The following is a 12,500-nucleotide window of genomic DNA, read 5'->3' on the forward strand; positions in this document are numbered from 1 at the left end:
AAAACTAACCTCATAACTGGAAAACAGTACCTCTAAATTAAAGTGCACAGCTCGTCCAGTGATGAGCTGTATTTAGTTGGCGACAAGTAAAAGGATGAACTACAGAATCATTCATTATGCTAATAAAACATTGTTCCAAATAGGCCTACATGAACAAGGACAAATGTGATGCACTGGAAAAAAAATGTAAAATAACCCAGAATTTTTTTTTTATTCGTTCACTGTCATTAAATTCGTCTATACTGTATACAGAACTGCATCTAATACAGAACTGTTTAAGCACCAATTAGGAAGAAATGTCGGTCATGGTGGATTATAACGTATTTTGATCAACTTCACCTGCATTTTTCATCTTGGCCTAAAAATGGTACCGACTTAAAGGGGATCAAATCAACGGGGAACGGTGGCACCTTCGTTCCCAAAAGCCGTTCGAGATAAAAATACTTTTTCAAGCAGACACGGTGACCCCTTTTTCGTTGGTGTGTGGCGTCACCTTTAGTTTGATGTACTGTGTTCTTTGATAATGCTGACATATAAGTGATAACGGATAAAATTCGTACGGATTATGCGCTGCTATTAAGTGAAAGGTATCTTGGCTGCATAGCATTTGATTCAAGTTATCTTGAGGAAAGCATCAAGTTTTTTTCGTTTGACAGCAGTCGACCAACTCCAGTATCAATTAAATTATAATGCGACAACGGACAACCAATGAGTTATTTAACGAGAAATTCTAGAAATTGAACTGTAAGCGGTATTATGCAACCTACCTGTTACATTGCCTGAACATTTGAGTGAAACACTGGCATTTCTTCTTATTAAAATGAAAGACACGAGCAGGGCTTATTTTGACATTACCTAAGCAATCCGTAGGCATAAAGCCATTGTACAGTAATATTTATAAAATAAAATCACTATTCGGAAACTACGTATGTCACAATATATTTGGATTTTACATATTCTTGTTTTAAGTTTACAAGATTTGTAATATGCCCTTTTGAAATACACGTTGAGGCATTCTACCAAAGATGGTTTATAATTTTACGTCTCTACTCGTCATAAGTCCTCACCAGGCCTACTATAATCCCTTTTATACATAACATCCAAGACTGGCCTTCTTTATCTGAAGCCCGCCAGACTGATAGGAAGTTTATCCACGTTAACTGACTTAACTTAGAGGCAGGCCTAGTAATCCTTATGTTGCTACTATATCTAGAGTTGATCATCAAAACAGTTATAGGCAGTAATTACATGTTGATAATCAGTTGTATTGAGGGACGAATACGTGACGCTAAAACGTGTTGACGTAAACATGGATAATGGATCAGGCATACTTTGAAAAGCCAAAACTGGCCTTTAAACTGCAAATCGAGTGATAATGCTATTAGCCATGGGCCGTGTTCGAGTCGGTAATAATACCCAAAATTCGATCCTCCAGAAAAACACCCTTCATCACTAAAAACAACAAACACGTAAGACGTTGTTGCTCACCATTAAAGATGCACACCCATGGTTATTCCAATTTATATATGGCAATGTATTTTGCGGAATTTGTTCTAACTTAATATAAACTACCATGCCCCAATAATTTTTCTATTTGCTAGCATACTTCGAAGGGTTTCTAATTATGCAGTTTGTAACCTTTACCATAATAAATTTCTCAACTTTCTAAAAACTTGTAACATTGCTGAAGCTAGTCGTCTTCTACAACAGTGTATGCCTAGGCCTATTACTTAGAAAAACTCTTTTAGTGGCCCTGCCGTTAAAAACATTCTTTTAGTGGTCATACCGTTCTAGTTTCTTTCAGATCAGAATTTCTATCACCAGAAATTTTCCTAAACTCCGATCGAATGTGGGTCATAGCTAGTTTCTTTCAGACTAAAACCAGTAAGTGTTCATACCCCCAAAAGCATTCACCTCGGCGCACACCCTAAAAGCCCCTAGCCTACAACTTCAGTATAGGCCAGTAAATTGCCTAGGTTTATAATAGGCTAATTGAGTTTATAATCATTAAAACTTGGATAATTTTGTAACTGGTACTAGAAATCAAATATGCATACTCACGTGCATCGCTGCAACAGTGTTGATATCCAGCCCATAAGAAACTAAATAATGTAAATCGTGCAGAGTAGGTACCACTTCATCACAATGAAACGAGAACTGTCAACATCCGAGTTTCGTAAATTCGTAATCGATCTCAAAATCTATAATAATCTCTTTGTCAAATGGTAATAATTTATTAACAAAAATACTTAGTAATTATACAACTGTGAAATAATTTTATTCAGAACTAATTACAAGTTAGTTAACAGTTGAATGATAATTACGATACTCTTTACTGTTACTTATTTGACTGGTGGTCCTAGAGCAAGTTAGCAACACCTTTTAATGTTCTGTACATTGTGTGAGACCATTTCCATAAACTTTCCCAAATTTATTTTCAAGCTGGAGGAAAGGTAAGTACTATTTATATCTTTTCATCAGAGGAAGGGGCTAATCTTTCAGGTTTGAAGTGAGTAGTAGTCTAATACACATTGATTTTATTTAAGTGGATGTTGTAGTTTTGCAGATGGCGAGTCCTTGGGCGAAGGTGTAGCAGATAGGCCATTCCTACGGTTTTTTAAGTTCGTTAAATCAGTCCTAGCCTAAGTAGCCCAGTTTGGTTTGATTGTACCAAATCCTCTTATAGAACTGTAGACTACTATTTAAACCACCACAGTTAAATAACATTTTATAGATAGTATTTAAAAAGAAAAAAAACAGCCTCTTAAAAGAAGGGTGGCGTAGGCCAAGCCCTAAACTAGGATGTGGTTAAAATTTCTCTTATAATACTAAGTTAGGCAGGGCATTCATGGTTTACCGTAACCAAACTGCTGTATAGGTAGGATATTATGCAGTAGTCATTTAATTGACTTAGTCTAGACTATTGACTTGGGTTCACGCAGTTTACCCTAGCCGTATACAGGTGATAAGGTAAATTTTTAACTTTGACCATATTCACAATTCGGAATTGGAAATATGTTCTTATGGTTTAATGTGTGTTTTGAATGTTTCAGACGTTTATTCCGGTAGCAAATAGGCTAAGTTGATTAAAATACTGTACCTCACATATAGGCCATCATACAACTACAGGGGACCACATTGGGTGAGAGAAAACACAAAATGAGTGCCATATAAGGATGTATTAAGCTTGACCTTACCAATGGTGCATTGTTCTACCCTGACCAAGGGTGTTTTATCCCCTACCCCATCTTGGACCCCTTAACATTAACCTCATGGAGGGAACTGTAAATTAAAATAAATGGGGTTTCATCCTAACCCAACCTAACCTAGCCCAGATTGCTGGGGCCATACCTGGTCAGGGCCCCATGCCCCTTCAGAACATATGTAGAAACCTTAGAAAAAGGCTTTGTAGGTAACAACACTCGTCAGTAAATTTGAAGGTGACAGTAAATTTGTGATAGATTTTGGTATGACTTTCAAATTAGAGATATTGAGAAGACTAAATACTAAAGCAAAAAAAAAAACTTCAGTTCTCTATTGGGGACTGTCACTGAAGTAAAATAATACTGGTAAGTATACTTAAAAATGATTTATTGATAAGACCATAAAGTACAATGTAATTTTAAAGCTTTGTATCTCATGTTCTCTGTTTTTTATCATGATTGTTTATTTAGTATTTTAAGTATATTCTTCCAAATATTCAGGGAGCCACAAAAAAATACTTGGATTTGTTGGGCTTGGGTAGACAAAAACCTGTAGTTAATGTTTAGATTGATAGTGAAATACCATTAGAATGCAATAGAGGAAATATTTCATGATGGTCATCACAGTAGAACATTAATTCTTGAAAGGAGATTTTCTTCTGTAACCCACCCAAGAATACACTATTTTTACCTGACCAAGGGGCATTAGTACCCCTAAGACTTCTTGGCCACATACATCCTTTTCAGTAACATGCTTGACATAACTATCAGGTGTCATTCCATTTGGTTCCCCTTAATAATAATGATCCTATACAGTAATTTTCAATTGCTGTATGGAATCATCATTAATGCATCATCATAAATTTTTACGTTGGCTTTTCAACTGACAGCGTTAGACATGAGTCCCCAGGAGCTCCTGGGGTTTTCATACAGTTCTTTGCCATGCTGTTTCCATATCTGCTACTTTTCCAACCAGTTGTTCCTCATCCCTTCACATCACATATCCAAACCACCCCAGTCTTCGAGATCTTAATAATTTTATATCCTCTTTGTACCAAATCTCTTCACCAGCTCCTCATTGGTAATTGGATCATCCCACTGTTCTCAAGTTATTACTGTTAACATTTTATGGTTACACATTTTCAAAATCTCCATTTCCCATGCCAGTGCCAATGTTTCTGCCACCCTAGAGAGCAATCCGGTCTGTAGTGCAGGTATTAAAAATACCCATGTTAGACTTTGCTCTCTTAACTAATGGGACATTTTTATATACCAGTAGGCTAGCTCTCTCCATTTCATCCATGCTGCAGCTACTCCCTTTGCTGCATTCTGACTCTTCCGAGGCCTGCCATTCAATCATAACAAGGTTCTCAACTTCTTTGGTAAACAACCTTGTCCCCGACAACCACACGGGCACTGTTCTGACTATTTTTTCTAGGCTTCCTGCCAAGTCACCATGAGGGAAATTTAACAGGATTATACACATAATAGAGCACACGCATTATTATGAGCAACTGCATTCAACGAAGATAGATTAGTGAGATGATTATTAAAATAATTAGCGTTAATAATTTGAGCTTGGACAGAGTGTGATGAAGTGAAGTTGTCATTCAAGGTCCGGAAGTCAATGTCTGGGATTAGCAGTTTTTACTAGGTTATTCCCTAGCCTAATGGTCAGACTGGACATGAGTTTTCTAAATAGTGTACTATCTCAGCTTATACAGTAATACTTTTGTACTCGTAATCCACATTAATGGGTTGTTGTTAGCTTCCTTTTTAGATGTGATCCATATTCAGATAAACCAACCAAATTGATTAGTAAATGTGAAGTACAATAAAGTATAGGGTAGGATATTAAGTGGAAGTACTGTTAGCTTTAGGAGATCTTGAGTACTCAAGTGTAGGCTATACAGTAGGATGTTTGTTACCTGTTAGATTTATTACTTATCAGAAGGCCAGACGCCTAAAATTTAGCATGTGATAAATTGAGGGGCAACTATAATGATTTTGTAAATAATCTAGGCAATTTATAAGAACTTTTCCATTGTAGAAAAACAGGAAACACCTTCAATGTTATTTTAAACAACAGCAAGAGGTCCCATTGTGTCTTTGGTAAAGTTTGTCAATTGGGAGCATCCACGGACATTATAACAATGTAAGTGGAACAGTATTATTTCAGTTTCAGATCAACATAAGGTGAACCTTGTGTTATATTGCTAATTATGCAAATCATACTTGTGTTTCTGTTCGACGTCAGCTCTACCTCATAGATTTTCTGTTGTATGTCCCAGGTACATATAGGCATTCATGTACAGTACAAGTTTCAGACTATGTTCTTGAGGAATAAATTTGGCTCTTCAGCATGTTTAGGCAATCTAGCAGGCAGTGACATGCATTCAGTCTTGGTTTTGTTATATACTGTATGTCAAATGTGTCTGCATTTTGATGGAGAAATTAGGACTACAGTATACCGTCAGTATAGGAGAGGTTGGTTTGATTATTCTAAGCCAGTTGTTAATATAGTTGTCAGAGAGTGGGTTCGATTTAACATTTTGTCCATCTGTATACTGTATATTAAAAAAAAAGGTCAGAGAATGCCACTGTGACTAACTCTGTTGCAGGAGCCAAGCTACATCATGACACAGAACTGCCTCTTGGGGAACTTTCAGCTAATGGTGAGGTTGTACTTCTTTTACAAAGCTTCTGAAGAGTCTCTAATAGTTTACTTTGTCAGATGCCTTTCTCATATCAAAAGAACTTGAGAATGCAGGAGATTTGAAGTATGGAGAACCAACGATTATAAGTCAGTTAAATAGCACGGGGGAATACTTTTTACTGTATGAAGCTATGGAAAACTCTTCAGATAATTGACTCTCTGAAGATTTAGTCTCGCATCAGCAGCTACATCTTTCTGGATTTAGCCGATGTGTGTAGAAAGGGAAAGAGGCTTACTGAATGTAGACTAAAAATATCTTTGACAAAATTGAAGGGACTGCATTTGGCAATAGTTACCTAGCACAGCTGCATCTTTAGCTTGGTTCTGATTAGTAGTATTAAATGAACTAAGTATAAATTATGGAATACATTACTAGAGCGTATGCATTGAATATGGATGCTAGGAAAATGTAAGTTCATGGCTGGTGTATTTTGAATTCCTCTGCAGGGAAACCAAGACAGCCAGGCAATTTATGATTAGGTCAATTCTTTAAGCATCTTTGATGCCACCTGTTGTGATACAATCAGTGAACTGAAAGTGTATGTTATCAGTGAGAAGGTTATCATCATCCCTTGGGAAGTTTTGATTGTTTATGCAATTCATCATGGAGTCAAAGTGATTGCTCCACTTTGTTGCAGGAGCATTATCTCTCGGCTGCTTACCTTGTTACCCTACTCTTTGTGCTAGTTTACGGATCTTGGAATTTACAGATCTATTATGATTCTATAGTTATAGACAATTGCCAGTCATTCCAAAAGCATGGGTAATTGCCAGTCATTTCTCAAATGAGAGGGCCCCTCTCTTTTGTTGTAGGTGTAGAGGAATAGAAAGTGGTGGTGGTTTCTTTTACAGCCTGTGCCAAATGTGTGAATGATGGGTTCTTTTTGAGGAAGTGTATGGGTATGTTGACATCACGTGGATAAATTTTTACCCTCTCAAGGGTTTCCAGTGGTTTGTGATCACGCAAAGATACTACTTACCATACATTTTGGAAGCTGTTATTGTAAATTAATTCAACAAGGCCATTGAATCACAGTTAGAGGCTTTTGGTGCTCACCCAAAGACATTGTTCTTAATGAGAAATGATTGTTGGAACAAGGTAAAGTGAACTGAGGTGGATAGTTGAGTATGCCAAGGGGAATAGTTAAAAATTAAAGAAGAGGAAGCTGTGCAGCTGGGCGACAAAGGGACAATGCAAAGAACATTTAGTACTGTTTTGTCTACAGTATGCTGGGTATGGCACACTGCAAGCTATATCCTCTTAAGGTTATGCTTTGGGAGTGCCAGGTTGAGGTTCACCGGTGCAGTGATGTTCTGTGGTTGGATCATTACCTCATTCAAGGGATTGTGTATTTTTTTTTTTTTTCATCAGCAGGATTATGCAAGGGTTGATTTCAGAAAAAATTTCCTGAACATGGGCTCCTTGATGAGCAATAAATTAATGATTTTCAGAGTAATAGGAATATAATACTCAGGAAAATGGAACCTCATGATGGATGGGCTTGCTAAGCCTTAAAGAATTACAAAATTAAAACTCAACGCGCCTCCACAAAAGAGTAATTTTTTTTTTTTTATGTTTCCTCAGCGTGTAAGTTGTCTTTAGTTTGTTATGTTTTGTTTGTTTTTTTGTAAAGTGATCTTTTGCAAATACACCTGCACATGCACACCTACACTTACCTTTGTAGCACTGCTGCTCCTGAAGCATCATCGACTCCTTGTTCATCAGTGGCTGCTTGTAAGCTTCAAATAACGGATGAATTTCTCCTCCTCCAAGCCCATTTTCAGCTCATTGCTCAATGCCACTAAGGCTTTGGTCACTTCCACCTTGGAAGCCCTTGAAAAAAGTGAACAAATTGAGGGTGCAGCTTCTCCCAAATGCCATTCATTCCGATGATTGAAACTTCATTCCAAGCAGCATTTATATTCAAGGCTGCTTTGTAGATGCCATATCCCTTCCAAAAGTCATGGATTGTTAATTTGTCGTTTAGATTTGTTGCATCTGTCGTCTGCCTAATTGTTCACTTGAGGTTGCAGTGCTTGAAAAGGCAATGATCTGTGGTCCATCTGTTGCAAGGTGTGTTGCTGGGAGGTAGGTAAAGAACAGTAATGGTAGGGTGACAATTGATGAGGTTTTGTGGGTGGCCAGTAGTGTTGACCGGACAGTACTTCTCTACTACTGGTACATAGTGGTTGAACCAATTCTCAGAAGTGGTAAGTTGCCCAAGCCTTTGGATTTGACATCCACATAACTGGGAGAGAGGGGCCTTGGGGTAGATTTTTTAGTGCTTGAGGGTGACTTAAACGTAAAGTCACCCACACAGTTGCCCTCAAGGGTCAAACAGTCTTTTTGTGACCTTGAAGCAAGGCATATTCTTCGCCTCCATGGATACGAGTGAATGGTCTGCTGTTTTCTTCCATACTGAATATATGTTCTGAAAACAATTGCTGGTGCTAACTCGTCAGCCAGTGCACTTTTGCCTTGGATCTTGACTCAAAGATTGTGCTTGTGCTTGAATTTCATTAGCCATCCTGAATTTCCTTTGAATTTTAGGTCTTTCCCATCACGAAACTTCTTGAGATCTTCAGACATAGGCAGCACCTTTTCCTTAATCGACAACTAGCTTTTGGGGGTTAGTTGATGACTGTGGTCCTCATCCCTTGAGCATCATCTTTGGCGTGGTCTAAAATCCATGTCTTATCATGAGCTACTGCTGATACTCTTGTCTGACTCTCAAGCCAAAAGCTTAGTTTCCAATGGTACGCCATGACAGTAGCACCAGCACTAGCGCTAGCACTAGCATCAAGGAATTTCTTTGGAACCATGGGGAAATATATTAAAATAACAAATTCAATGCAAACTGTGATCCGTGTGTAAGTACGCTGGAATACGCTGCCGAAGACCAGCACCATTAAGGGCCAAAAACTATAATTTATTACAGCTGACTATTATGTAAATATTTTTGTAGGATTTTAAATGATTTTCTCTACTTTAACATTAGTTTTTATGTGGTTTTGAACCATTTTTTTTATTGATTTTGTATGTATATGGCTTTTCAACATTTGTTGCCTAAACTAATGCGTGTCTGTTTTCAATTTTGCCTATAATTCTTCAAGAAAACCATCACGGTCAAAAACCCAGGAAAACCAAGTAATATATATAAATATATATATGTTTGTGTGTGTACACACACACGCAATAATACCTCCAGTCACATCTTGAAGGGGCAGGAAGAAGCACACGCATTGACTTGGTCATTTATTCTTCCAACGTTTTGTAATTTTAACTGTATATGTATGTATATGTATATGTATATATATATATATATATATATATATATATATATATATATATATATATATATATATATATATATATATATATATATATAATTTCATGACATCACTTTGATTCCTAGAGACAGCGGGAGAGGTACAGTATTTACTTTTTGTCAGAAATTTTATTTTAAATAATAAGTGTTTTCAGCTTCTGTGTATTGTCATCTGCATTGAATGCCTTTACCTTGTACATTTTGTTTGTGCAGATTCTAGGAAAGCTTTTACAAAGCTGATCCTGTAGTTTTCACAGGTGTTGAAGGTACTTTAAATGGGTCCTGTTAGCGTTGCATCAAATCCAAGTGCTTTTCCACTGCTTTCAGGAATTTTGCTTAGTGCTTTTGATGTTGCAACACAGAATGCATTGGTTTATTCTGTGATTTAGTGTATGGATCCCATGTGTGTTTTGTGACATTTTATTTAAGAAAGCACCAATTGGCATTGTTCTTGTAGGAGCTGTTTGTAGGTCTTTACAATGAGTCAGGTTATGAGAATGTTGAGAAACTTTATTTCCCAGGATTCCCATCAGGCATTTAGTAGTTGACCTGTTTATGTCTGGCCTTCCATTTATCCGTCAGCCAGTTAAGGTTGGAATTTTAATATCTCGTAGGATAAACATCGAAACTGATATGTGGATATTGGGAATTCAGTTTAAGTGTTGGATCCAAGGATCGAGATCATATCAAGGTTATTGTGTTCCCACAAACTTTTGCTTTACTGTATTATTCTTTCTCCGTGGCGTGACTTATAATTTTCCTTTAGGATTTATAGTAGTCTATCCACGTATCACTGTTTTCTCTGTATGCTGATACGTTCGTCTTTGGCCGTTCATATTTCATTACCTCATTATAATTACCTGGAGTTTTTTTTTTTTTATTCCTATTGGCGCACGAGGTTTGGCTTCCGTAGGAGAACATTTGAGTTCCCTTACTGTCCAGCCTACGACTTTAGAATCAAGTTGGGAATTAAAGCTTTACTTACTTTTTCCATGGTAAATTATCCAAGATTATATATATATATATATTCTATTTGTCACGTTTTACTAGATACGTACGTAATTCTAAAGAACACAAAACCCTCTCAGCTTCTCGGAATTCTTCACACTTTTCGGATATGCTTGTCAGTGCAGACCTGAGATGCAATTGCAAAAATACGAACGTCGGAATTGCTTCACAGTCTTGCATTTGGATCGCAGATGTTGTAGTGACAAGCTTAGCCTGTCCAGAAAAGTGTGAATAATTATCTATATATATATATGTGTGTGTGTGTGTGTGTATAATGTATGTATGTTTATTATAGTTAAAGCTTGACTTACCAGATGTCTTGCCGTATCATCTACAGAGGCTGCTATTCTGTTCGTAGAGCACGTTACGTATAAATGATCTAAATTGAAAGATGAGAATAAATTCCAGTTTATCTTAGGGTACTGTCTTTATTATATATAGCAATAATATTAGTATACACAACGTTTCCACAGGACTTTTTATCTACCTCTGTTGAGGGATGGGCAACATCAGTTTGTTATTGCCCTGCGTGTTCTCTCTCAACCCCCTGCATGGACTTTTGTCACCACCTGCTAGTAATTCTATTCGCCCCTTCTCTTATACCAACCAGGCTTGTTTACTCCCTGAGGTGTATTTTCATATGAGAGACAGAATTATCTTATTCCTCGTCCATAGATCTTGCCAGGTTGATTTCCTGCTGGAAGAGGGTTACCCCAACTCTCCCTCTTTCAGATCTCTTATTTAGCTAGATTGACCGGAGAGAGAGAGAGAGAGAGAGAGAGAGAGAGAGAGAGAGCAGCTGGCAAGGCACCGTCCTTTCTCTAAGCTTTCCCAACACTAGCAGATTGCAGAAGTGATGTCACTCCCGACTTCTGCCATGATCACTAGGAGACCAGCCAAGAGAGGAGGGGAAAAAAAAGAGGAAAACAAACAAAAACAAGTTGTGTTGTTCTTGTCATTTTGTATTGCCAGTTGGTCTTGATTTGACTTCTTGTTTTCTTTGTACTGTAGGCTTCATCTTAGAGTTCTCTATCTATCTAGTATGTGTGGTGTTCATAACGATTTTTTTTCACAGTATACGTTATTTGAAGCATCCTGGGTAAACCAGGTTAGGTAACCACGTCTTTGATATGTCGAGTTTTGAATCACTAATGATAGTTTTTCCTGTTGGTTTTGGTTTTGCATATCTTGAGGTTGTCCGTTCTTAGTTCCTCTTCCTGATTTTTTGTTAGTTATTTAGATGTGTACTTTTTTTTTTTTTTTTTTTTTTTTTTTTGAGAATGTAACTGCTTAAGTCACATCACTTATAACAGTTTTTCTTCACATACTAAGCAGACTATGATTGTTTATTGACGCAAACAGTTAGCCTCTATCTTATCAGCCAGTCAACACATGTATTACATTAGACATGAAAATGCCACACTCTATCTGTTTCTGCTTCAGACATCAGGACAAATAGCTCCATTTTTCTCAGCCTTTCTTTAGCCCTTTTATTTTACGAGCTTAGCACCACACACACACACACACACACACACACACACACACACCATTATGTTAGAACCAGATAGTCAGTACAGATAAAATTTGTTTGCTCATTATGATTGGGTGCGCCAATCTTTATTTTAAGAACCACGCGAAAACCATAAATTTTCCCTGAGCCGACGTTGTCAGCGATTCCTGTTGAGAACCAATGTTTACATCAGCGCATGTACCACCCATCCCAGAGTAGACTGTTTTAATTAAACGTAAGATACTCTCCAAGTTATGAATTCAAATTAGTAGTTGTATTTGAGTAACTGGGATTGTGAAGGTAATTAATCCCCTTTCTTCCATCCACTATTTTTTTTCTTTTTTTAGTGTGCCTCATGGAGTAGCAGACGTTTCTTCTCCCAGTTTTTATTATTATATATTGCTGGCAATCGCTTCCGTGGTCCCCACCCCATTTTTCTTCATTCTCTTACTTTTTTTTAGGGTGGTATGGACTTGGCCTTAGAGGTGGGCATTAGGTTTGTCCTTCTCGTCGACTTTAACACTTTTTTGTAACGTGTATGAGACATTTGAATGCAAAACTGTTTATACTATACGGCTCAAAGTATGCAAAGACAAGTGATGAAAGGCAATGTTTGTTAACAAAAAAATATTAAGTCGGTGTTCCATGTTCACACCAGTAAGGCGATGTATCACAGATTTCATTTTACGTTTTTTTATAGGTCGTCCAGAAGGAACTGGTGCTCAAGCCGTGTT

The 12,500-nt window shown here is 37.3% G+C and overlaps 1 protein-coding gene and 1 long non-coding RNA gene across 3 annotated transcripts in view; one reads left to right on the plus strand and one right to left on the minus strand.

Moving 5' to 3' along the window:
- Positions 1-2,165, minus strand: part of Dus4 (Dihydrouridine synthase 4) — a 219,280-nt gene extending 217,115 nt beyond the window's left edge. Inside the window, exon 1 of one of the 2 annotated variants that reach the window (XM_067106581.1) lies at positions 2,062-2,165. The gene's annotated coding sequence lies outside the window, so the exon portion shown is untranslated. The remainder of the gene's footprint in view (positions 1-2,061) is intronic. The other variant, XM_067106585.1, reaches the window with a different exon arrangement.
- A 177-nt stretch (positions 2,166-2,342) lies between these two features.
- LOC136840148 (uncharacterized) overlaps positions 2,343-12,500 on the plus strand; it is a 31,062-nt gene continuing 20,904 nt past the window's right edge. The window contains exon 1 of the long non-coding RNA XR_010853543.1: positions 2,343-2,453. This is a non-coding gene — a long non-coding RNA (uncharacterized lncRNA). The remainder of the gene's footprint in view (positions 2,454-12,500) is intronic.

This window comes from Macrobrachium rosenbergii, chromosome 7 (assembly GCF_040412425.1).
Source record: "Macrobrachium rosenbergii isolate ZJJX-2024 chromosome 7, ASM4041242v1, whole genome shotgun sequence".
Lineage (NCBI taxonomy): Eukaryota > Metazoa > Arthropoda > Malacostraca > Decapoda > Palaemonidae > Macrobrachium > Macrobrachium rosenbergii.